Here is a 27397-nt window from a genome sequence, read left to right on the forward strand (position 1 = left end):
ACATCGGGATAGAAAGTCAGCGGGACACTGCCATGCCCCAGGTATGTGCCGGACCTGAAATGTAAACGGTTGCAATTCAAGGAACCAGCGTAATACTCGTGCATTGGTATCCTTATGGGACGACAACCATGTTAAGGGGGCATGATCAGTGTAAAGTATGAAAGGACGCCCCAGAAGGTAATATTGTAAACACTCTATAGCCCATTTAATGGCCAGGCATTCCTTCTCAATGGTAGGGTAGTTTAGTTCTCTCGGCAACAACTTCCTGCTGATATAGACAATGGGGTGATCATACTCTTGTTCGTCTGGTTGTGCTAATACGGCTCCCAATCCGACATTTGAGGCGTCGGCAAAAAGATGGAAAGGTCTGGAAAAATCGGGACATCGTAGTATGGGTTCCGTAGCTAGGGCTTCCTTTAGCCAATGAAATCCCTGGAATTGCGCGGGGGAAAAAGGGGGGAGGATGTTCGAGTACTGTTTTTTAAATAAATCCGTCAAGGGGGCTGTAATGGTCGAATATTGAGGTATGAACCGTCGGTAATAACCTACCAGTCCCAGGAATGAACGGAGTTCTTTCTTAGTCTTTGGAAGGGGTATTTGCCTAATGGTGGCTACCTTATCTTTTTGTGGACTCAGTACTCCTTTACCGATGACATAGCCAAGATAGGATATCTGGGTCTGTCCTATGACACATTTTTTTGGGTTGGCGGTAAGGCCTGCTTCTGCTAACGCTGAGAATACTTTCTCTAGGTGTAGGAGATGGTCTGACAAAGTGGAGCTAAAAATGACAATGTCATCGAGATATGCAGCCGTAAAGTCATGAAAGGGTCTCAAAAGACGATCCATCAATCGCTGGAACGTGGCCGGGGCACCATGAAGGCCGAAGGGGAGGACGGTAAATTGATATAACCCCGAAGGGGCCACGAACGCTGTCTTCTCTTTGTCTGAGGGAGCTAAGGGAATCTGCCAATATCCCTTCGTCAAGTCAATAGTGGTCATAAAGCGGGCTTGTCCGATTTTTTCTAACACTTCATCCACCCGGGGAATGGGATAGGTATCAAAAAGTGATACCTCATTGAGTTTTCGGAAGTCGATGCAGAAACGGACCGACCCATCCGGTTTCGGCACCAGTACTATAGGAGAGCACCATGGATGGGTGGACGTTTCAATAACCCCTAGCGATAACTTCTTTGTTATTTCGTCCTCTATAAGGATTTTTCTCGCTTCGGGGATGCGATAGGGACATTGACGTACAATTTTGCCCTCAGGAGTTCGTATTTGATGTTGGACCCAAGAAGTTTTCCCTGGCAATTCGGAGAAGAAATGGGCATGATTTTGGATTAGCTTCATGATTTGTTGTGTCTCCATCTCCGACAGGGACTCATTGACCTTGGGGAGTTTTTGTGATTCTGGATGGGAGATGGGACATAGTTCTAAAGCTAGTGGTTGATTCGGGGTGATCAGGCATGCCCGTGCTGGTGTAGGGTTTCCATTTTCTGGGTCTTCCCATTTTTTAAATAAATTGATGTGATAAATTTGGGTCCGTCTGGATTGGATGTTTAATTCTACCAAGTAGGTAACCGGTGTGACCGCTTTTATTATCCGATATGGCCCTTGCCATTTGGCTATCAACTTATGCTCTGAGGTGGGACGGAGGATTAATACCTTATCGTCGGGTTGTAAAACCCGTAGTTTAGTACCCTGATCATAGTAATGCTTTTGAGTGTCTTGTGCCTTTTCTAAATGTTGTCTCACATCCTCCCACACTGTCTGGAGATGGATCTTTAATTTGTGTATATAGTCTAGGATGGGTCGCTCCTCGCTATTTTCCTCCTCCCATAATTCTGCTGCCATATCCAATAGATTCCTAGGTTGCCTCCCAAACACAAGTTCGAACGGGCTATGCCCGGTAGAGGATTGCTCGTGTGTTCTTATTGCATATAATACTAGGGGAAGCTTTTGATCCCAGTCCCTCCCAGTTTCACTTACTGTCTTCCTTAAAAGGGTTTTAATCGTACGATTGTATCGTTCCACTAAACCATCTGTTTGTGGGTGATATACAGATGTCTTGATTTGAAGAACACCTAGGGACTTACATATCTGTTTCATTAATCCAGATACAAACGGTGTTCCCTGGTCCGTAAGAAGTTCTTCAGGAAACCCCACTCGGGCAAAGAACGCTATCATTTCTTGTGCTACCGCTCTAGTGGTGATCCTAGTGAGTGGAATAGCTTCTGGATATCTGCTCGCATAATCTACCAAGACGAGAATGTGAGTGTGTCCCTTACTAGATGGCAGAAGAGGCCCTACTAGGTCCATACCGACACGCTTAAAGGGAGTATCAATAATTGGTAGTGGCCGTAAGGGGGCTCTCCTTATGGCTCCTGGTTCTACCAACTGACATTTTGGACACTGGGCACAGTATCGCCTGATGTGTGCATATACCCCGGGCCAGTAAAACCGTCTCAGTAAATATTCCTCGGTTTTCTCCCGGCCACAATGACCCCCCCCTGGTTGATTATGGGCTAGGAAGAGAACCTGTGTCCTATAGGGCTCGGGGACCACGAGTTGTCTCTTTTCCCTATTTTCGCTGGTGAGTACCCTATATAGCAAGTCTTTGTGTACCAAGAAGTAAGGACCTACCTCCCCAGTAGGGGCAGTTTTGGCAGTTTTCCAGGCGTTCACTAGTGTGGGGTCTTCGTGTTGGCTCATTCTAAAGGACACGGGGGCAGTGTCTATATTGGCCACCAGTCTCTCTTTTCCTTCTCGTTCCTGTTTGGTTGCAAATTTTTGTTTCTCTGCTCTCCTTTCTTTCCGGGTCAATTTTATTCTTGTGGATGGGCTACATATGGACTCCTTCCAAAAAGGGGCTGTACCCCACCATTCGTCTATGGGGTTACGTTTCCTGGTTTGATCCAGAATCTCGTCGAATCTCTGATAATCAGTCCCGATAACGCACTCCTCTATTAATTGATCCATGAGTCCCACGGAGAGAGGGTCGAGGTGAGTGTTCCATTCAACCTCTACCCTTGCAAGGGGATACTGACCCCGGTCCCCATGAATACAACATACAGTGACCCACTGGTCATCAGTCTTTGGTGCCGGGTGTATGAGACTACGACGGATTACCGACTGACTGCATCCGGAGTTGATCAAGGCCAGGACCGGAGTCCCATTTATCCTGAGGGGGTACTTAAAGGACACATCACTTTTTCCCAGGCACAGAACTCTTCCCCGAGTGACGCCTATTTCCATCGGTTCTACCCCCTCATGTTTTTTTGGACATCCGCGGGCGATATGACCCCACTCCCCACAACTAAAGCATTGGGGTTGATGCATGGGACTTCTTTCCACGCTTCGTGAGGGGCCTGGTTCTTCAGTTATTCGTCTGGGAGGAAATTGAGGTGGAGGCATAGGCAATTTCCCCATGGGTCGGGTTGGCTGATGTTTAGCCTCCCCGGATCTGTGGTAGGCGCATGCCAGTTCGACGGCCATCTCAGTCTCTATTCCGGGGTGTTGCCTTATCCAGTTTCGGGTGCTGATCGGCAGGGAATCCAAGTACTGTTCTAGGATTATTACTTTGATAACATCCTCACGACCAGTCCCTATGGGTCCCAGCCATTTTAATCCCAGGTCCTTCACCCGGTAATAATATGTCCGTGTGTCTTCATTGGGCCCCCATTTTACTTTTCGGAATTTAGCCCTGTAATACTCAGTGTCATGTCCCACACGCTCCAAAATACTTTTCTTTATCTCCGAGTATGGGGTGACACCACCCGGGTTGGCCGCCTGATAAGCGGATTGAAGCGTGCCCGTTAGGAGGGGGGCAACGTATTGGCCCCACCTGTCTTCAGGCCACTGGGCGGAGGAAGCGACTCTTTCGAAATTCGTGAAAAAAGAATCAGGGTCTTCCCCCTCCTGATACTTTTGTAGCACCGAACTTGGTACATTGGGATGCACCTTGCTGGCAGCGATGGTGTCTGTCAGTTTTTTTAATGCCGTCTCATGGACCAATTGGTTACTGGCCATGATTGTCGCCTGACTTTTTAGAGCGGATTGCAGGGCCTCTCTGTCCTCCTTGGCCTCTCCTTGTTGTGCTTCCCACACTAACTGGAGGTGGCGCTGGCCCTCTGCAAGTTGTTTAATCATATCCTCGAGACCTGGTTTATCCTCCATGGTCTCACTGTCTCTGTACCCCATTGGGGCCCTTTAATCCCACTTCTGACATCACTGTGAGGGATTGCGGCTATGGCCTGGGATACAGAGAACGTAAACGCAGAGTTTTGTAACCCTTTGACAGGGGTTTTTCTTGCTTTATTTTTGATTCTGTAAGAGGGTGAACACATGTATAGGAGAGTATCCTTTCTTTCCGCCTTTTTGTTCTTCTTCTTCTACTCTGTGGGGGGCCCGAGGTCCTTAAGGGTTTCTTTAACCTTCTCTCTTTCAGGTGGCGAGTTTCCGAGGTCCTCCCCTTGGTCCACGGTTTCCCTCGGAAGAACAACAGAGGATACAGCAGGTAAGTGGGACGATACTCCCTTGGTCTATTGGCTTCTGTGATTAGTGAGGGGAGAGGGGTGGTTGTGAGGGAAGTAGTGAGGGGTTAATAAACTCTATTTATTATGGAGTTCTTCTTTTAGTGCAGAAAACAGGGTTTTTTTGTGAGGAGGAGGGAGGGAGGTTTCTCTTTATCTAGAAGGGAGTGGGAGGGTGCCCTGGGTATCCTTCCCTGCTCCCACCTCCTGTTCTTTCCCCACCTTCCCTCTCCCCCTTCCCTTCGTTCCCCTTACTGTTGTTGCCCCTAAAAAGGCCCGTACCTTGTTTAGCCACGACCCTCCTGGGCCGTGGCAGGCTACTTCGTGTCCTCTGGGGTTCGTTGCTCCGGCTGTCTTCTCTCCGTCGGAGTTCGCTCTCGGCTCCTGTTCTCCTTGTTTGTCGTCAGCAGGGAATTCCTTCGGCTCCGGTTTCACCGCCTTCCGTCCTCTCGCGGCGTCTTCCCTCTTTAAGAATCCGGCAACCCGGAAGTCGGGTGCCGATTGCCGTCTCCGCCCCCACGTGTCTCCCTGACGACGTGGGCGGAAGTCGGGGAAGGCGTCGGGCGAACGCCAATTCTGGATGTCCGTAGGCGAGGCGAGCGACGCCCGCCTACAGATCCTTTTTGCAGTACATTTTGGAGACTACAACGGCCAGCATTTTCTGAAGATGGATTGAGCATTGGCATGTTGCACAACAATGCTGTTCAGACAATCCTCTGCTCCAACACACATTGCCATATCTGTGAAGACGATAGGTGATAGCAATGTTGATCCATCCAACATAGAGTATGGGCGTCACAACACATGAGTGAGCACTTAGAATACAGTCCCAGGTGTGGAATGTTGACCTCTGTCCTGCTACACTAAGGGCCTTATTCACAAGTCCCTCAGTCCTAGAACAACATCATGTTCTGTGATGGACTTGTGGCACACACAGCTGGAACATAATTTGAAAACTACATGATGCCACCCCCCATGGCTTGTTGAGACGCTGTAATTCTGGCATGTGTCCTTACTGTCAGTACTGTGCTGTGACTCATCCCCTCCCCCTGTGTGGGCTAGCCATACTAATTGGACATAGGTTGCACTGTGGGTAACAACAGCATATCTGTGCATCTGAAATGCATTTGTTAGGTTTACCATCCCCGCCAAGTTCACCTATGAATCCACCACCACATATGTTCACAGATCCTGGCACTGTGGTCATTGCTCTTTGGTCATACCAACAAACATATGGCCCATCAGTGATAGCAAGTTGTTCCTCCTCAGCATTAGTCAGAGTCACCTGCACATCCAGAATACAACCTCTACCTTCCTGTCCAGATTCAAATGGAACATATGGAGTCTGATTTGGAATAGATGCATATTGAACATGTGTTAGTCTCTGGTTGGTAGTCAGTTTGCACTCTGTCCAAGCAGGGACCCTCACTCTATGTACCGTAAAGGAGATACAAACCTAGGGTAACCCCTTCTCACCCCGTTGGTAGCTCGGCACAAGCAATCTGGCTTATCTCAGAGGCAATGTGTAAAGTACCCCCCAGGTACAGTACCTTGTGAAAATGAGGAAACACGCTGGTGCACAGAGACAAGGATCGAGACGTCGCTGGATCTGGTGCAGTGTCAGTTCCGGTGTTGCAGAGAAGAGGAGTGAAGACGTCAGTGCAAGGCATCGGGTCCTTGCTGCGGAGCAGTGGAGATGAGGCGGCAGTGGTGTGAAGCGTCGGTCTCTTGCACTCCAGCAGGGTCGATGACCAATGGTCAAGACGCGTTGGGAGACTTCACAGATTCACACCACAAGGCTGCTGGCACCAGAGCAGAGTCAGGTGTCATGGACTTTGGTGACCTGGCACTTCGGGACTCATGAAGCCGTTGACTTCAGCGAGGCTGCATCAGCGTCTGGCCTTCTGGGTTGGTCGGGGTCATCGCACTCTAGCGGTGACCATGGCATCGGTTGCAGACCGTGTCACAGAGTCAGGCAGCAGTCCTGGTGTTTTCAGTTTTTCTCGATTTGTAACCAGCTTTAACTCCCAAGGGCCCAGAAACTGGAACAGGCACCACCTGGTGATCTAGAGTCCACAGCAAATGACCCCAGAGGCTGGTAGGTGAAGTCTTTGCTGTCCCTGCAAACGCTTAACAGGAGGCAAGCTCAGTCCAAGACCGTGGAGAAACTTCACAAACAGGATACACAGCAAACTCCAGTCCTTGCCCTCTCTAAGGCAGAAGTAGCAACTGCAGGCCAACCCAGCAAAGCACACCCAGCAAAGGGGTAATACTCCTCCTCTAGCTCTTAAGCTCTTCCCTTTGGCAGAGGTCCCTCTTGATTCAGAAGTGTTTTAAAAGTCTGGGGTTCTGGGTCCACTCTTCATACGCCTTGCTGTCTTTGAAGTAGGCAAACTTTAAAGGAAAGTCGCTGTTGTTCACAAGATCCTGCCTTGCCCAGGCCTGGCCCCAGACACTCACCAGGGGGTTAGAGACTGATTTGTGTGAGGATAGGCACAGCCCTTTCAGGTGTAAGTGTCAGCTCCTCCCTACTCTAGCCCAGGAGACTCGTCAGGTCATTAGGATATGCATGCTACACTCCAGCTCCCTTTGTGTCACTGTTTAGAGGGAATTAACAACAGCCCAACTGTCAGTCTGACCCAGATGTGGAATACACAAGAAGGCAGAGGCACAAAATGGTTAAGCAAGAAAATGCCTACTTTCTAAAAATGGCATTTTCAAACTTACAATCTAAAAACCAACTTTACCAAAAGATATATTTTTTAATTGTGAGTTCAGAGACCCCAAACTCCAAATCTCTATCTGCTCCAAAAGGGAAACTCCACTTAAAAGATATTTAAAGGCAGTCTCCATGGTGACCTATGAGAGGGATAGGCCTTGCAACAGTGAAAAATGAAGTTGGCATATTTCACTGTCAGGACAAGTAAAACACATCAGTACATGTCCTACCTTTAACATACACTGCACCCTGCTCATGGGGCTACGTAGGGCCTATCTTAGTGGTGACTTACAAGTACAAAAAGGGAAGGTTTGGGCCTGGCAAGTGGGTACAATTTCCAGGTCAAATTGGCAGTTTACAACTGCACACACAGGCACTGCAGTGGCAGATCTGAGTCATGTTTACAAGGCTACTCGTGTGGGGGGCACAATCAGTGTTGCAGGCCCATTAGTAGCCTTTGATTTAGAGGCCGGGGCACCTCTACTGCACTTTACTAGGGACTTACTAGTAAATCAGATATGCCTATCATGGAAAGGCCAATTATAAATACAGTTTAAACAGAGAACACTTGCACTTTAGCACTTGTCAGCAGTGGTAAAGTGCTCAGAGTTTCAAAAGCCAGCAAAAACAAAGTCCAGCACACAGTCACAACATAGAAAGCAGAGGCAAAAAGAGATGGGAGACTACGCCAAGGATGACAGGTCTAACACGTGTCCCCCCAGCTGAAAGTGGGGAGAACTACCCAACCACATGGGAGTTCTCATCACTAAGGTGGAAGAATCTGAACAGGCCATCAGCATTAGCCTGTTCTGTACCAGGGCGGTGTTCCACCGTAAAATCCATTTTCTGTAAGGAGATGGACCACCTCAGCAGTTTTGGGTTCTTCCCCCTCATTTGCATTAACCATCTGAGGGGCCTGTGGTCCGTCTGTGAGTACCAAACAAGTAATGCCTCAGCTTCTTCAGTGCCCAGACCACAGCAAAAGCTTCTTGCTCAATTGCACTCCACCTCCGTTCACAGGGAAGTAACCTCCTACTAATGAAGGCTACAGGCTGGTCAAGGACCTCTTCATTTAGCTGTGCAAGAACTGCTCCCACACCATGCTCTGAAGCGTCAGTCTGCGCAACAAATTCCTTGGAGAAGTTGGGTGCCTTCAGCACTGATGTCGTGCACATGACTGCCTTCAGGGCATCAAAGGTGGTCTGGCAATCCTCAGTCCAGATCACCTTTTTAGGCTGCTTTTTAGAGGTTAACTCAGTCATGGGGCACCTATAGTGCCATACCCCTTGGCAAACCTCTTGTAGTACCCAGTGAGACCTAGAAAGGCTCTGGGTCTTGAGAGGCTCCCAAGCCAGAATGGTATACATTTTTGGTTGCAGGGGTGCCACCTGGCCAGTCCCCACCTAGTGTTTCAGGTAAACCACAGATCCCTGCCCTATTAGGCATTTACTAGCCTTAATAGTGAGGCCTGCCTTCTGCAGAGCCTTCACCACTTCTCAAAGTGAGGTTTGAGGCAGTTCACATGCAGGACCCTCAAAGAGTTCCTAAGAGTCTGCAAGTTCACCAAATAGGTGATATCACTCTTGCCGCTCCACCATCTCAAAAATCCCAGTCCACTTGACATATATTTTCTGACCAGGCTGAAAAATGACCAGACTGGTATTCTGGTCATACCAGCCTTACGGTGGTCACCCCTAACTTTTTGCCTGCCTCCCTCCATTTTATAGATGCTTTTTTTGCTGGTTTTTAGACTTCGCATACTTTACCACTGCTAACCAGTGCTAAAGTGCATACGATTTCTCCCTTTTAAACATGGTAACATTGGATCTTAACCAATTGGACTATTTAATTTACTTATAAGTCCCTAGTAGAGTGCACTATGTGTGTCAGGGCATGTAGATTAAATGCTACTAGTGGGCCTACAGTACTGATTGTGCCACCCACTTAAGTAGCCCTTTAACCTTGTCTCAGGCCTGCCATTGCAAGGCCTGTGTGTGCAATTTCACTGCCAGTTCGACTTGGCATTTAAAAGTACTTGCCAAGCATAAAACTCCCCTTTTTCCACATATAAAACACCCTGAAGGTATGCCCTAGGTAACCCATAGGGCAGGGTGCTGGGTAGGCAACAGGCAGGACATGTACCTATGTAGTTTACATGTCCTGGTAGTGTACAACTCCTAAATTCGTTTTTACACTGCTGTGAGGCCTGCTCCCTTCATAGGCTAACATTGGGGTTGCCCTCATGCATTGCTTGAGTGGTAGCTGCTGATCTGAAAGGAGTAGGAAGGTCATATTTAGTATGGCCAGAATGGTGATTCAAAATCCTGCTGACTGATGAAGTTGGATTTAATATTACTATTTTAGAAATGCCACTTTTAGAAAGTGAGCATTTCTCTGCACTTAAATCTTTCTGTGCCTTACAATCCACGTCTGGCTGGGTTTAGCTGACAGCTCCTTGTGCATTCACTCAGACAGACCACAAACACAGGATACTCAGCCTCACTTGCGTACATCTGCATTTTGAATGGGTCTTCCTGGGCTGGGAGGGTGGAGGATCCGCTCTAAAACAAAGGACTGCAACACCACCTACTGGGACCCTGGCGGACAGGATTGAACTGAAAGGGGACCTGGTGCACTTCTAAGCCACTCTTTGAAGTCTCCCCCACTTCAAAGTCACATTTGAGTATTTAAACAGGGCCTCTGCCCCTACCAAGTCAGGCACTTCCTGGAGAAGAAACTTGTAACCAGAACCTGCATACTGCCAAGAAGAACTGTCTGGCTGCCCAAAGGACTCACCTGACAGCTTTCTGTGAAGGCCTGCCGCCTTGCTGTTGCCCTGCTGCCTTGCTTCTCTCTGGCTGAGCTGAAGAAGTGCTCTCCAAGGGCTTGGATAGAGCTTGGCTCCTGTTCCCTGAAGTCTCAGGACCAAAAAGATTTCATCTCTTGAAGAAGGGCTCCCTGTGTGGCGAAATTCGACGCACAGCCTGCCAGAAATGACGCACAGCCTGCACCGCAGTGAAAATTTCACTGCACGCAGAACCAGAACAATGCAGCCTGACTTCACAGCGAGAAGATCGACGCAGCACTAGCATGGCGACCGGAAATTCATTGCACGGCCCACCGAATCGACGCACAGCCGAGCTGGAACGATGCAGCCCGACTTCCAGAAAGGAATTGACGCAGCGCCTGCCGTACGGTAGAAAATTTGATGCAATGCCCACCAGATCAATGCAGCTCCTATGACTTTGTCCTGCCAGCACAGGAAATCCATGCACTGTCCACGGGGTGTCTGAAAACCCCACAAACCGAAGAGGATCCATGACCAAGCGCCGGAAATCAATGCACAGCCGCCCCTGTGTGAAAAGTAAACAACGCATCGCCATCTGTAACCCTAGAAATCGACGCACACCCCTTGGTTTCCACGCATCTCCTCCTCTGCGGTTCTTTGCAGAGATTTTTCACACAAACCAGGTACTTTGTGCTTGAAAGAGACTTTGGGGGTGATTCTCACCCTGGTGGGCGGCAGAGGCCGCTCGCAAGAGTTCACCCCTCCAAAATACCGCTCCGCGGTCGTGAGACCGCTGAGGGTATTCTGGCTTTTGCACTGGGCTGGCGGGCGGCCGCCAAAAGGCCGCCCGCCAGCCCAGTGCAAAAGAGCCTTCCCACGAGGACGCCGGCTCAGAATTGAGCCGGCGGAGTGGGAAGGTGCGACGGGTGCAGTGGCACCTGTCGCGTATTTCAGTGTCTGCAAAGCAGACACTGAAATACAAAGTGGGGCCATCTTACGGGGGCCCCTGCATTGCCCATGCCATTGGCATGGGCACTGCAGGGGCCCCCAGGGGCCCCACGACAACCCATACCGCCATCCTGTTCCTGGCGGGAGAACCGCCAGGAACAGGATGGCGGTATGGGCTGTCAGAATCCCCATGGCGGCGCAGCGAGTTGCGCCGCCATGGAGGATTCTAAAGGGCAGCGGAAAACCAGCGGGAGACTGCAGGTTTTCCGCACCTGACCGCGGCAAAACCGCCGCGGTCAGAATGCCCTGCGGGGCACCGCCAGCCTGTTGGCGGTGCTCCCGCCAACCCGGGGTCAGAATGACCCCCTTTGTTTGCTTCTAAAAGACCTAAGACACTTTATATCACTTTTCAGTGATATCTTTACATTTACTTATTGCATCTTTGATCGTTTTTGACCTGCATTTATCCAGATAAATATTATATATTGTTCTAAACACTGTGTGGTGTATTTTTGTGGTACTATATTGTATTATTGTATGATTTATTGCACAAATACTTTGCACATTGCCTTCTAAGTTAAGCCTGACTGCTCAGTGCCAAGCTACCAGAGGGTGGGCACAGGATCATTTGGACTGTGTGTGACTTACCCTGACTAGAGTGAGGGTCCTTGCTTGGACAGGAGAATAACCTGACTGCCAACCAAAGACCCGATTTCTAACCGTTTCTTGTCCTCCTGGCTTGCTTCTAGGTTCTGCTGACAGAGTCTCCTGAAGCGGGCTGTCTGGTTTCTAAAGGCCAGCATGTAGCTAAACACATCCTGGGGGGCTTACTGCAGGTCTTCTCTGAGCCCTCATTCACCAGACTCAGAAGGCCCCTCACAGGGTGGCCATACAACAGTTCAAAGAAGCCAAAACCAAGTCCCTTCTGTGGTACCTCCCTGTAAGCAAAAAGAAGGCATGATAAGAGAAATTCCCACTTACGTCTTATGGGTTCAGACAGACCCATAATCATGCCCTTAAGGGTCTGGTTGAACCTCTCAACCAGCCCATTTCCTTGGAGGTGGTAAGGAGTGGTGAACTTGTAGGTCACCCCACATTCCTTTCACAGAGACTTTGTATAAGTAGATATGAAGTTGGTACCCCTGTTAGATACCACCTCCTTGGAAACTCCATGTGAGTAAAAATCCCTATCAATACCCATCCCGCCACAGGGGCTTTAATTGACTTTAGAGGGGTGGCTACTGGGTACTGGGTGGCCTGGTCCACCAAACCAGGATAAACCTGTTGTCCATGGCTGTCTTGAGATCCAGAGGCCCCACAATGTCAATCCCCACCCGCTCAAAGGGTGTTATGACCACAGGAAAAAGTTGGAGGGGAGCCTTACATTTCCCCCATTCTTGTCACCTGCTTGACAAGTTTGGCAAGACCTGCAATAAGCATCTGAGCGCATGAACATTTGGGGCCAGTAAAAGTGGGAGATAAGCCTCTCAAAGGTCTTGTCCTGACCCAAATGTCCTGCTAAAGGCACATCAGGAGCCAGACCTGGTAGGAAGGCTCTGAAGCACTGGGGTACCACCAGCACAGTCTGCCCCAAAATCCCCAAGTGAGCCTGGTGTTTCACCTCAGTCCAAGGGAAATCCTCCAGGTCATTGCCTAGCAGACAATCAACAGGTATGGTTGGACTCACACCTACCCTCAAGGAATCTGAGAACCCTTCCACTCAAAGGGAACCTGTGCCACCTTACACAGATGCTCTGAGTTGTCCACAGCAACTACTTGGTGAAGTACATGGGGAACTACCTGCTCCTCAGACACCAGGTGATACCTCAAAGTAGTCACACTAGCTCCTGTGTCTCTTAGAGGCTCCACCCTCTGTCCATTGATGGTCACCCACTACCTGTACGTCTTAGTGTTCTCAGACACAGGGTCCTCTGGACCATCTCACTGTCCCCTAGTGAGACAAGGGTCATTTCAGCTGGCTACCACCCTTCTCCTGGAACCAACTCCTCCTCAAGCGCTACACTGGCCAAACACTGTGACTGAGCACCAGTTGGTGCCTGTGTCCACGTGGGACGTTTGGGTCCCCCCCTCATGTGACCCACCTGATCACATGCATTACATTTGCGGGCACCCTTCTCTGCAGGTGTCCCTGTAGAGATCCTTGGTTTCTTCTCACCTGGGGCAGGGAGTCCCTACCCTGGAACTAGTTTGGGTCCCTTTAGAGAACTCCCACTGTTTACTCTTACCCTACCCCCACACTTCTTTTGATGGGACACCCTGCCCACCCTTGGCAAAGTCTCTCCCATACCTTTTTTGGACCTTGGTAATCTCCCACCCGTCCGCTTACTGGGCAAGCTTCCTGGGGTCAGTCAGCTTGCTGTCAATTATGTGCTGGCGCAGCTCTGGAAAACAAAGACTATACACATGCTCCCATGCAATTCGATTGTACAGCCCCTCATAAGTTGTTACCTTACTGCTTCACTCCAACCATCCAGTGACCTCCAGAAAGAATCTACATATTCCAACCAAGTTTGGGATTTTTTTTCTTATAGGTTCTAAACTTTTCTTTGCACACCTCTGGTGTGAGACCATGTCTAGTGAGTAGGGCATCCTTCATGATAGAATAGGTGACTCCCTGAGGATCCCCTGAGGATGTTAGGGTGTCCCTCCCCTGTACCTCAAAGTACATCCACATTTCAGCCCCCCGTGCAACTCAAGGGCCATGTTCATGTGGAGAGCTGACTCGTACCCCTTAGATCACAGGTATACGTCATACTCCCTCTTGTAATCCTTCAGTAAGTCCTTTGGGATGTGAACCCTCCTTTCAGGCTGCACTGTGGTATTGCTGCCACCATCTCTGCTGGACTGGCTCCTTTGGTACAGCTGTCTCAAACTTAGCTCATGAGCCAAAAGTATATTTTTCTCTTCTATGGCTTATCTTTTCTCTTCCATTTTAAGTTTCTCTAACTCAAATAGTTGCATTCTCTCTGCTTGTCTGTCCTGCAACTCCTCAGTGGTCAGACCTTTGGATGTAACACTACTGCCTCCTCTGGAGGTCCTTCCCCCAGGCAGGTCAGGGTTACCCAACACAACATCATGTATGCTCCGCACCTCCTCATCCCATTCTTCTCCTCTGTGTGTCCCCCAGCCTCCTTAGCTGCTAACCAGGCCCTCAGTACTTTTGCAGTTCCCCCTTCCTACCAGAGTTTTTGATTAAGCAGGAAAGTTCTTTGCAAAAATGTTTAAGCTGAGCCACTGTATACTCCACCAGTTTCTCCAACTCAAACACAGCTTTTGTAGCAACAGCTGGTGTATCCCCAGACTGACACATGCTTGTGGGTGAGGTTCAATAAAGATGCAAGAGTTCCAAAAAGGCAGAGAGATCTCAAGGGACAAAAAAAAACAAAAAGCAGAAAAATCCAAAGAGAGAAACACAAGTTGTATGTGATCACGTAATGGTCTGCAATGAAAACAGTAGTGTACACCAATTACTGTATGTCAAGCACAAATACAAGTTCTATTCCAACCGCTGATCACCAGTGTTAGAAATGGGACCTCTGGTTGGCACTCTGTCCAAGCAGGGACCCTCACTCTAGTTAGGGTAAGGGAGATACACACCTAGGATAACTCCTGCTCACCCCCTTGGTAGCTTGGCATCAGCAGTCAGGCTTATCTCAGAGGCAGTGTGAAAAGTTGTGGTACTGAAAATTCTGGACCAGTGTTATAAACATCGTCGTATCACAACGATTTTGGTATCAGCAGACCGAGAATGATTAGAATAGTATGCACAAGCATTGTATTCATATTCGGGTAACGAAATCACCCGAATATCAGAGTTTCCATCCTGAACCCTCGTGTTCCATTTAAACGACAGCCATTTTGTGATTGCCCTCACATAGGCCAATGTCTAATGCTGAAAACGAGTCTGAAGGACACGTACATCTTTGCTGACTCCTCTGTGACCTGGGCAAGCTGACTCCACTGCCTGAAGCCAAACCTGTTCGGCCAGTTTCTTTCCCAGTGGCCGAATGAGATTAGTATCAAGGCACAACACATCATAAAACCTTTCATCACACACAAACCATGCCTAATCTTACACGCACCTGTCCCTGTTTCTTTCTTTATGACTTGCTTTACAAGGAGGAGGTGCCTGTTTATATTGGGGGTCCGTTGATATCTGATGAAAGTACTGAGCCTTGCTGGGTAATTGATTGAGGGCTGGACAAACTGAAATATGGGCTTGTCATCATAACCCTGCTATTTCTTTGTAGTGAAAATATGTGAATGGTCAACTGTAAAATAAGGAATGTTTGCCCAAAGCATAATATTTTGTATAAAAGAGAAGGTTAGCTTTGCAAGAGGGGCAGTCTCCTGAGAATATACACTGTGTTGTACTTCTAGGATACCTGTTACTGGCTGCAGCCAATAAACAAGATCTTTGACTTCACCAAGAAGACTCTGTGTTTCTGTAGTCTGGAACAGGAAGGACTCGAAGTCTTAGGGTGTGTTCCCTGGCACCACTGGGTTCTGAAAAACCCAGTACTTCAGTTGGCGCCCAACGTGGGGCGGTTTCAGTGGTACCAGTCCAAGCCAGAGGTTCGTGGGGAGCTTTGTGTGAAAATTCTGGAGGGAGGCCGCCACTTCATCGACCCCTGTATGTCGACGTGGTCCGAAAGTCTTTGCTGCGAGGTTCCCCGCTTCCCGACGGCTACGAGGGACTGCTGCCCTGACTATCGCCCTGTTTTGGACCCTTGATGATTTGGTAGAGCGAAACGATAAACGAGTCTTCTGGTGACGTCATCGATACCTCAGTTAAGTATAAGTGGAGCGTCTCCCAGTCCTTAGTTTGGTTCTTAGTTTGGTATCCCCTTGGGATCTTTGATTTGGAACTTGCAAGTACCAAAGCCGAGGGATTCATGTATTCACAAGACTATCGTATTCGATAATCCTTTGAAGTTTGAAGCTAGACTAGAGAGCGAAGATGCCTGGTCTTAGCAGACATGGAAATTTGTTTTGTCTTCGTTATAATGGGGATTCCCGATTGGAGGACTCATGTCCGGTTCCTCCGATTGGAACTCCAACCTATGAACTATATGTGAAACATGGCATAGGCCCCCTCACATATAATGAAGTATGGATCCGATACACCAGGAAAGATGGTGTTTTAAAATGGCCCCAATATGGTAGTTTTGACACAGAGATTCTGAATAATCTGGAGGTTAAACTTTTCAAGAAGAAAGCCCGTCCGGCGATGTTTGACTCTTTCCGCCTATGGCGTAAGGAAGCCAAACAGAAGGAAATTAAATTAGCAAAGAGAAATAAGAGGGAAGAGGGTATCTCGATACTGCAAGCTACCATGCAGTTTAAAGATGATGAAGAAGAACAGATGAATGAGCAGTTGCACAGGCAACGTAAAATGGTGACCGATAAATGTTATCCAGTTTTTCCGCTTCTTCAGCAAGATGCAGCAAAAGAACTAGAGAAAGATCCTTTAATGTCACACTTGTTGAGTTCACCACCCCCTTATGCGCAGAATGCTACAGCACCTCCGCAACCTTTAGCTGTGCAACCTCCGGTTATTGTGCCTCAGGTTCTTCGACAGCCACCAGCTCCTCTTCAGTTGGCTCCTACTACTATGGCGCAGCCCCTACAAGGGCCGCCGACTTCGCTACCTGCTCCATCTGTACCTACTACGACTTTATGTACTACATCGACTGCCTCTTCTGGTGTTCTTCCTGATACTGCCTCTGCGCCTGCTTCTGCGTCTGCCTTGCCTCCCTCTGTTTTTCCTCCTGTTCTTTCATCAACTTCTCCTTCTGTTCGACAGAGAATGACAGATACTGTTGCCAGCCTTATATTTCCTCTCTTTGGCTCGTCTGGTGTGACCCCAGATTCGGAGCGTAAACAGTCGCGTAGTCAACTGCCTAATTCTCAAGAGAGAGAAATGTTTGACCGTATGGCGCGTAAATGGGTTGTTTACCCTTTAAGATACGATGTAGAGTCTGTTATGGATGTCTTCCGTCAATGGGGAGCACCGAAACAAAGATATGTTTTTGAGAAAATGTGTGCTTTCCTTTGTGAGGAATTGGAGGATAATGATTTGGAAACAAATCCGCCTGATTTGTGCCGTGTACGGTTTGAGTTTGAAAAAGGCACGATTGTGGGTCCCGATGTTGAGAAAGCAGTTGCGACGTTGTTGTCCTTTAGGAATAAGGATCCTTCTCAGTCATTGTTCCAACATGACTCCTCTGTTAAAAAAAAGGTGCGACAGTACTCAATGAGAGAAGTCCATCCGGTATGGAAGGACGCCGTTGCGGCTGATGTTGCTAATCAAATTGATGCTGTCCCAGCTCATTTTCAGCGTTTTTGGGTACATGTTCCGTGGAAGCGAGCTGAAGTTTTAGCCCTTAAGCAGACTTTGCCTTATCCCCGTAAAAACCCTGCAGGGTATTATAAGGAATTATCACAGACTGCAGACTCATGCATTATGAATTTAGCCGACATAGACATGTTATTTGGGAATGTTGTTCCACAGCCTTTGTGGGGATTGATTCGCCATACAGATCATGCGCAAGAGTTAGGTGACTCATGGGCTAATATTAGTGCTGCAAATGATAGACAAGTTGGTGGTGCCAAGCCTGAGCCTTTGGTAGCAGAACTGCCTGCTAGGATCATTACTTACATGAAGGCTTTAATGCCTGCGATGCGTGTGAATTGGGATAAATTGTCTGCGTGTAAGCAGAAGAAAGATGAAACAGTGTCTGATTTCTTCACCAGGTTTGAGGAAACGTTTATCGACCACAGTGGTCAAGATATGAGTACAGAAGGTGGTCAACGGTTGTTCGTCGACAAGTTTGTGCACAATTTGCTTGCCGAGCTGTGTAAGAAATTGAAGGATTCAGAGAGTTCTTGGGTCGTTTCCTCTTCAGCACAAATATTGGCTACTGCATAGTACTACGAAAATAGGGATAAAGATGAGAAGGATAGAGCAGACAAGAAAACTAAAGAATTAAAAACGAAGGTTCTTTTACAACAGGCGTATCCGCCACGTGGTGGTCAGAGTAACTATCAGCAACCTCAACAGTTCCAGAGAAACTCGCAAAGGTTCGAGTTTTCTCAACCACGTGTTCCTATAGGACCCAATCAGTGTTCATATTGTAAAGAAGAGGGTCATTTCAAGTACAGTTGTCCTATTTTGTTACAGCGTACGAATGGTGCTTCTGGCGCAAGAGGTCGAGGTGTTCAACAAGCTCCTAGAGGTAGAGGACGTGGAAGTTTCCCCCAGAACACGCGTTCCTTTCCGTCTCAGAACTCAATGAATAGTTTTGACCAGCAACATAACGTGTCTGGTAGGACGGCTCAGTACTATGCTGATGACTACTATGCAGAAGATGAGAACTTGGAAGGTAATAATTGCTAGGACAGCCATAGACGAAGAGAGGGAGTTTTTTTAGTTCCAGTGGATCAGAATGGACCTTATGTTAAGGTGATTACATCAGGTGTGTCAGAGCCTTTTCTGTTGGATACTGGTGCTACAAAGAGTTCTATTATGCACTCAAAACTCCCTGGCGCACCTTTGGCTGGCGAGATGAATGTTTCAGTAGGTTTTTCTGGCGCCCCGGTTAGGAACCCGATTTCTAGTCCTATGTCCCTTTCTGTTGGACCTTGTGAATTGGAAGCACCCCTTATTCTGACGACAGGTTGTGGTGAAAACTTGTTAGGATTGGATTTGTTGAAAAGATTGTATGCGACATTATATTGTTCTCCTTCAGGAGTACAACTTACACTGGATAGGAAATTGGTCTCTCCAATGTATTTGTCGAAGGATAAACTTCCGACCGAATTGTCGTTTCTTCCTGATACCATTTGGGCTACTGGTCCTAATGACGTGGGTCTGTTGGAAATACCGCCTTGTGTTGTGACATTGAAAGCCAATGTTAAATTACCACGCATTCAACAATACAAGATCTCTAGTGAAGGTGAAAAGGCGTTGCTAGCGATCATTTATGATTTAATTGAAAAAGATGTAATTGAAGAGACAAGAGGCAATGTTTGTAATAGTCCTGTTCTGCCTGTTTTGAAACGTACTGACCCCTCTAAGCCACCTGTTTACAGGCTCGTGATTGATCTTAGAGAAGTAAATAAAATAGTTGTGCCACAGTTTCCAGTTGTTCCTAATATCACTGCCCTATTGACTATGATTCCAGCTTCCGCCACCTGGTTCTCGGTGATTGACTTAAAGAATGCTTTCTTCAGCATCCCGATTGCAGAGGAGAGCAGGGATATTTTTGGCTTCAGTTTAGGAGGCCGAAGTTTCCGTTTCAAACGCGCTCCACAAGGCTACTGTGAAAGTCCATCAATATATAGTCAGGCTTTAAAAACACAGCTTGATGCAATTGTTTTACCTGACGGCGCTACCCTTATTCAGTACGTCGATGATTTGCTAGTCGCTACAGATACTGAAGAGATTTGTAAAGAAGCCACCTTGTCGTTGTTGCGTCATTTGTCTGATTTACATCACAAGGTGTCCCTTTCAAAACTGCAATATTGTCGACAAGAAGTGACCTACTTAGGTCATCTCTTATCGAAGGAGGGAAGGAAACTGACCTCAGAAAGAATTCAGGCAATTGCAAAATTGAGTGTGCCAAGGACACAGAGAGAAGTACGTGCTTTCTTGGGCATTACATCATACTGCAGACAATGGATACCGAATTTTTCTTTGCTGGCCAAACCTTTGGTAGCATTGACCTATAAAGATACACCGAACCCCGTTCCGTGGTCTGAAGATTGTCAGAAAAGTTTTTCCGAATTGCGTAATGCATTGTGTTCGGCTCCTGTGTTGGGTACCCCCGACTACAGGAAGCCCTTTACCCTGTATGTCCATGCGAAAGAGGGGTGTGCATTGTCAGTGCTGACACAGTCTTTTGGAGACAAGCAGCGCCCATGCGCATATTTTTCGTCAACTTTGGATCCGGTAGCTAAAGCATTGCCGAGTTGCTTGAGAGCCACAGCCACTGTTTCTATTCGACAGTCTGCTGGGTTAGTGATGAATAATATGTTGATTGTGATGGTTCCACATGCAGTGGACACGTTGTTAAACAGGACCAAGACACAGCATTTAACTAGTGCTCGATTGTCAGGTTACGAGTTGACACTGTTAGCGAGTCATGTGCACATAAAGAGGTGCAATACGTTGAATCCAGCCACGTTATTGCCGATTTCAGTAGAGACATATGATGCTGAACAACATGATTGTTTTCTTAGGACAGAAGAAGAAACGAAAGGGAGAGTAGATCTTAAAGATACTCCTCTTGTAAAGTGTGATGGTACCTTATGGGTGGATGGTTCATGCTTCAAGCTTCCGAATGGTGATACAACTGCAGCATATGCTGTCACAACTTTGAATACGATTGTTGAAGCTGCACGTATACCACATAATTCAGCTCAAGCAGCAGAGCTGATTGCACTTACGAGAGCGTGTGTGTTATCGAAAGGAATGAAAGTGACCATATATACCGACAGCCAGTATGCGTTTGGTGTGGCCCATAGTTTTGGACGATTGTGGAAAGAACGTGGGTTCCTGACTTCGCATGGAGCTAAAATTCAGCATGGTCAGTTGGTGAATGAGCTTCTTGAGTCACTGACCTTGCCATTACAAGTTGCGATTGTGAAATGCAGTGCACACAAGAAGGTTACTGATGATGTCGGTCGTGGCAATGCATTTGCTGACGAAATCGCAAAAGAAACAGCAAAAGATGTGATGAATCGAATGTATGTTGCAGGCCCCGCAAGATGAGTTGGTGACGTTGGAATATGTGAAGATACGATAGAGGGTGTGAAGTCTCTTCAAGCTGAAGCTTCAGAGAAAGAGTTGAGTGTGTGGAAAGAAAGTACGGGTAAATTGGATGAAAATGGTTGTTGGGTTGACTTGTCAGAACATCAGCGATGGTTGTTACCCGATGCGTATGTGCTTGCAGTGGTGACAATGGCTCATGGAATGGCCCATATCAGTGTGAAAGGGATTTGTAAGTTGTTGGCTCCAGTATGGCAAAATGCTGGAATTCCTAAATGTGCAGAGAATGTAGTCAAGAATTGCATGGTGTGTCTGAAATACAATCCTGGTAGGGGAACCCCAACTCCAGCTGGTCATTTTGCGCCTCCAACGTATCCGTTCGAGGTTTTGCAGCTAGATTTCATCCACATGGAACGGTGCAACAATCTGAAATACGTACTCGTTGTTGTTTGTGCTTTTTCAAGATGGGTAGAAGCATATCCCTTAAAAGACAACACTGCCTTATTCACAGCTAAAGCCCTTGCCAAAGAATTCTTCCCTAGGTTTGGAATGCCGAGAATGGTCTGGAGTGATAATGGGAGTGAATTTGTGGGTCGAGTGATGAAAAAAGTATGTGAGGGGCTAGGTATCCAGCAAAAATTCCACGCTGCAAATCACCCCCAATCAGCTGGACTAGTAGAGTGCTATAATGGCACGCTAAAACTGAAGTTGGCAAAGATACAAGCGAGCTCTGGTCTTAAATGGCCTGATGCTCTGCCTTTAGCACTCCTATCAACAAGAATGACTGTGCATTCGCGAGTGGGACTTAGTCCCTATGAAATTGTGTTCGGCCGCCCGGCCAACATATGGGGAGTGCCAAGACCAACAAAATTCTGTGAGATCGAACACCCTGTACTGCTTGATTATTTGTATGAATTGACGGCTAAATTGCGTGGTCTACACCAACAGGTTCACGATACTCTGCCTCAGGTCTCTGAAGCTCCAGGACATCTTATCGATCCTGGATGATGGGTGCTGGTCAAGAACTTCCAGCGGACAAAGAATGACCAGCCCCGTTGGACCGGCCCCCACCTTGTCCTTCTCTCAACAAGATCAGCTGTTCGAGTGGAAGGGAAAAAGAACTGGATCCACGGCGTACACTGCAAGAGGGTCCCTTTTCCTCTACCGTACGACCGGTGGGACCAGGAGGGGATCGCTGACTCTGAGACTGAGACTGTGCCTCGTTTTTTGCCATTTAGCGATGCACGTGTAAAAGGAACAATTTCTGAACGAGAAAGTGACAATAATTTGCAAGAAGCTGTGCCACCGTCAATTCGATTGAACACTACAGAGCCTGAACTCTTGTTCCAGAACCAGACAGTACCTGGAAAAAGCCGTTATAATTTGAGACCAAGAACTAAGGACAAATAATTTTTTTCCCGTTCCTTTGATATTTTTTTTTAAAGTGCGGCTCTCTCATCTGAGAAACGTTCTTATTTTTCTTTTTTTTTCTTTTCGAACCGCCATCCGGGTTCAGCTGTAGGGTCGTGCTTGCCCAAGTCTTTGGAGTGCAGCTGAAGACGTTAGGTCGACAGTTCTGGTCGGTCTAAGGGAGTTGCCCTGGACTGACAGAAGCATTCCCTAGCATAGAACACCCTACCACCACGAGCAGCAATTAGATAGGATGGAGTTTTTCAAGAATGAGAGACCAGCCAGACAGATGGACTTTAAAGCCAGAATGTGTATAATAATGACAAAGAAACGATTTTTGATATTATGTATTTTCATGTTGCTTAGTGTAATGACGTTTTTAATAGGATATGTTTTATTCTCTTTTCAAGTGACATTTGCACCCATTACACAGCCCATACCTCCTTCTACTGTTTCCTTGCATTATTTTCACCCCCTGCCTGAACACGAGTCTGCCAGAAGATTAGAATTTGTTAACAATTCATTCATTCAGCTTCTACACCAACACCAATTAGTAGTGAACACAACTAACTGTTGGGTGTGTGGTCTTATGCCTCATACTACTGATAAAGGTATCCCTTATCTGGTCCTGCCTTTCAGCCATAATGGTTCTGTATGGGCATATAGAACGGTGTTCATATACGCGTATGAAACCAACCCCCTACGTTCTGTGAAAGATAATCCTAAGAATAGTACTCTAGCTAAGGGTATAGTAGATATGATTATGGAAGATATTTCCTATGAGACTATCCCGAGAGATGAGACACTAGCATATATTGGATGGAACATAACAGGATATGGAGTTACTCTGAGTGGGAACCAGCGAGCAAAGAGATCCCTTCCCGATTTGGATTGTACCCCATCAGGGTTACCTATGTCTGCAAGGTAATGGCAAGAATCCCAGAGCTCAGTTAGGGAAAAGTATCTGCACTGAAACATATGTTTTTGCGTCTCAGACTTCTCCTTCGTTCTTAGCAGCTAAGGGTACCTATTTCATCTGCCATAATAGAGCCTATACATGGTTGCCCCCTGACTTCTCAGGCACATGTTTTGTTTAGTTCCTGTTACCTCCCACCTACACGGCTGCGGCAGATTACCATAAGACAAGGATAGTTAGAGGTGTCATAAGTAAAGAAGACACTACAGGACAAGAATTTGGAGATTTCGTAAAGGGTATTCTGCCATTTTGGGGTCCTATGGTTAACAGCAGGAACATAAGGCAATTGACAAAGGTGGTTGAATCCACGGTAGTTGAAACCGCCAGTGCTCTTTAGTAATTTGACTGCTGAGCTCCAGTCGGATCGCCTTATGACTCTTCAGAACAGGGTCGCATTAGACGTCATACTTGCAGACCGAGGTGGGGTATGTAAAGTGATCCAATCAAGTTGCTGTGTTTTCATCCCAGATAACGCTCCGACAGTCTACCAGGCCATTTCCAAACTGCATAAGATCTCTGAGTCTATTCACGTGGATAAAGGAGATTGGTCATTGATGGGGTGGTTCTGGGAGCTGATATCCGCCTGGGGATGGAAGACTCTGGTAGTCATTGGGATAATCTTAGTAGTCATTGGGATAATCTTAGCCATTCTTTTCCTGTCCTGTCTGTGTGTACAGTGTGCTCCTGCAATATGTGGCCTCTGTGCTACATCGTGTGTAAGGAAACCTGTATCAAGGGACGAGCTAGGTAATAGGATGATGCTACAGCAACATCTCAACGACTTTATGAATATAGACCTCGACTCAGATTAGCGTGAGTATAGGTTATTGCCTATGTAAGGGCAAAAGGAGGGTCTGTGGTACTGAAATTCTGGACCCGTGTTATAAACATCGTCGTATCACAACGAGTTTGGTATCAGCAGACCGAGAATGATTAGAATAGTATGCACAAGCATTGTATTCATATTCGGGTAACGAAATCACCCGAATATCAGAGTTTCCGTCCTGAACCCTCGTGTTCCATTTAAACGACAGCCATTTTGTGATTGCCCTCACATAGGCCAATGTCTAATGCTAAAAACGAGTCTGAAGGACACGTACATCTTTGCTGACTCCTCTGTGACCTGGGCAAGCTGACTCCACTGCCTGAAGCCAAACCTGTTTGGCCAGTTTCTTTCCCAGTGGCCGAATGAGATTAGTATCAAGGCACAACACATCATAAAACCTTTCATCACACACAAACCATGCCTAATCTTACATGCACCTGTCCCTGTTTCTTTCTTTATGACTTGCTTTACAAGGAGGAGGTGCCTGTTTATATTGGGGGTCCGTTGATATCTGATGAAAGTACTGAGCCTTGCTGGGTAATTGATTGAGGGCTGGACAAACTGAAATATGGGCTTGTCATCATAACCCTGCTATTTCTTTGTAGTGAAAATATGTGAATGGTCAACTGTAAAATAAGGAATGTTTGCCCAAAGCATAATATTTTGTAGAAAAGAGAAGGTTAGCTTTGCAAGAGGGGCAGTCTCCTGAGAATATACACTGTGTTGTACTTCTAGGATACCTGTTACTGGCTGCAGCCAATAAACAAGATCTTTGACTTCACCAAGAAGACTCTGGGCCTGATTCTAACTTTGGAGGACAGTGTTAAACCGTCCCAAAAGTGGCGGATATACCACCTACCGTATTACGAGTTCCATAGGATATAATGGACTCGTAATACGGTAGGTGGTATATCCGCCACTTTTGGGACGGTTTAACACCGTCCTCCAAAGTTAGAATCAGGCCCTCTGTGTTTCTGTAGTCTGAAACAGGAAGGACTCGAAGTCTTAGGGTGTGTTCCCTGGCACCACTGGGTTCTGAAAAACCCAGTACTTCAAAGTGTTTGTACAATCACACACAGTAACCTACTGAAACCACCACAAAGGACTCAACACCAGTTTAGAACAATAGCCAATGTTTATTTGAGTAAAACTAGACCAGAACAAAACAAATCCAACATGCACAAGCAAAGATATGAATTTACCAAGATTAAACTTCAATATGGCCCTTACAAACACAAATGATTCAATTTGGTGTTATCGCGGTGTCGTGACAGAGTCGATCCCAACAATCCAACGCCAATGGGGCCGGTCACGGAGTCGCATGGACCCGCTGATACAGTACCTTGTAAAAATGTGGAAACAAGCCAGTACTGGAAGCATTGGTGTGAGGCATTGGGTCCTTGGTGCAGAGCAGTGGAGATGAGGCGGTGGTGGTGCGAAGTGTCTGTTCCTTACACTCCGTGGGGTCAATGTCTGGCAGTCAAGATGTTTTGGGCGACCTCACAGGGTTGCAGTCATGCAGGGCTGCAGGTGCCGCAATGAAGTTGGGTGTCATGGATATCGGTGATACAGTACTTTGGGACTCACTGAGTCATTGACTTCAGTGAGGCTGTGGCCTGCAGGATCGGTCGGGGTCGTCGTACTCCAGCAGTGACCACAGCTTTGGTTGCAGGTGGCGTTGCGAGGTCAGGCAGCAGTTTCAGTACTGCCATCATCTGGGGTCGGTGCACATGTTTTTTCTTGATTTTTAATCAGCTGTAACTCCCAAGGGCGCAGAAACTGGAATAGGCACCGCCTGGTGAGTTAGAGTCCACAGCAAGTGACCCCAGAGGCTGGTAGATGAAGTCTTTGCTGTCCCTGTGACTTCTTAATAGGAGGCAAGTTCAGTCCAAGTCCTTGGAGAAACTTCACAAGCAGTATAAACAGCAAAGTTCAGTCTTTGCCCTCTTTAAGGTGGAAGAAGCAACTGCAGGCCAACCGAGCAAAGCACATACAGCAAAGGGGCAGTACTCCTCCTCCAGCCCTTCAGGTCTTCTCCTTTGCAGAGATTCCTTTTGATCCAGATGTGTTTTAAAGGTCTGGGGCTTTGGGTCCACTACTTATACTCCTTTCTGCCTTAGAAGTAGGCAAACTTTAAAGGAAAGTCTCTGTTGTTCACAAGATCCTGATTTGCCCTTGCCTATCCTCAGACACACACCAGGGGGTTGGAGACTGCATTGTGTGAGGACAGGTGCAGTCCTTTCAGGTGTAAGTGTCAGCTCCTCCCTCTCTACTCAAGCCCGGGAGACTCATCAGGTTATGCAGGCTCCCTTTGTGTCACTGTCTAGAGGGAATTAACAACAGACCAACTGTCAGTCTGACCCAGATGTGCGAATAGACAAAAAGGTAGAGGCACAGAAATGTTAAACAAGACAATGCCCACTTTCTAAATGTGGCATTTTGAAAATTACAATCTAAAAAACAACTTTACCGAAATATTTATTTTTAATTTGTGAGTTCAGAGACCCCAAACTCCACATCTCCATCTGCTCCCAATGGAAAACTGCACTCAAAAGATATTTAAAGGTGGTCCCCATTGTAACCTACGAGAGAGATATGCCTTGCAACAGTGAAATACAATGTTGGCATATTTTACTGTCAGGACAAGTAAAACACATCAGTACATGTCCTACCTTTAATATACACTGCACCCTGCCCATGGGGCTACCTAGGGCCTATGCTAGGGGTGACTTACAAGTACAGAAAGGGAAGGTTTGGGGCTGGCAGGTGGGTACACTTTCTTGGTCAAATTGGCAGTTTACAATGGCACACACAGACACTGAAGTGGCAGGTCTGAGCCATGTTTACAGGGCTACTCATTTGGGTGGCACAATCAGTGCTACAGGACCACTAGTAGCATTTGATTTACAGTTGGGGGCACCTCTAGTCTACTTTACTAGAGACGTACTAGTAAATCAAATACGCCAATCATGGAAAAGCCAATTACCAATACAGTTTACACAGAGAGCACTTGTACTTTAACCCTAGTAAGCAGTGGTAGAGCGCCCAGAGTGTCAAAAAGATAGCAAAAACGAAGTCCAGTACACAGTCACAACACAGGAAGCAGAGGCAAAAAGACAGGGGAGACTACACCAAGGATGCCAGGTCTAACAACATGGCATTGCACAAAAGCATCCAACATCACACACAATCCTTGCACTACCCACTAGACATATAGGACGGCACTCACTGATAGCATCGTGGTCTCTGAAGCTCTCAACCTCTCCAGTGGTGTAAGGCTCGGGTCCACCTGCAAGACATAACGTGAGACATAGCACTGTGAATGCTGAAAAAACACAGTAATCAAATATTGAACATTACACATGACTTGCAAATGGCCATAGAACACTTCTTGTTTTAACATCT

Source organism: Pleurodeles waltl, chromosome 11, assembly GCF_031143425.1.
Source record: "Pleurodeles waltl isolate 20211129_DDA chromosome 11, aPleWal1.hap1.20221129, whole genome shotgun sequence".
NCBI classification, from domain to species: Eukaryota; Metazoa; Chordata; class Amphibia; order Caudata; family Salamandridae; genus Pleurodeles; species Pleurodeles waltl.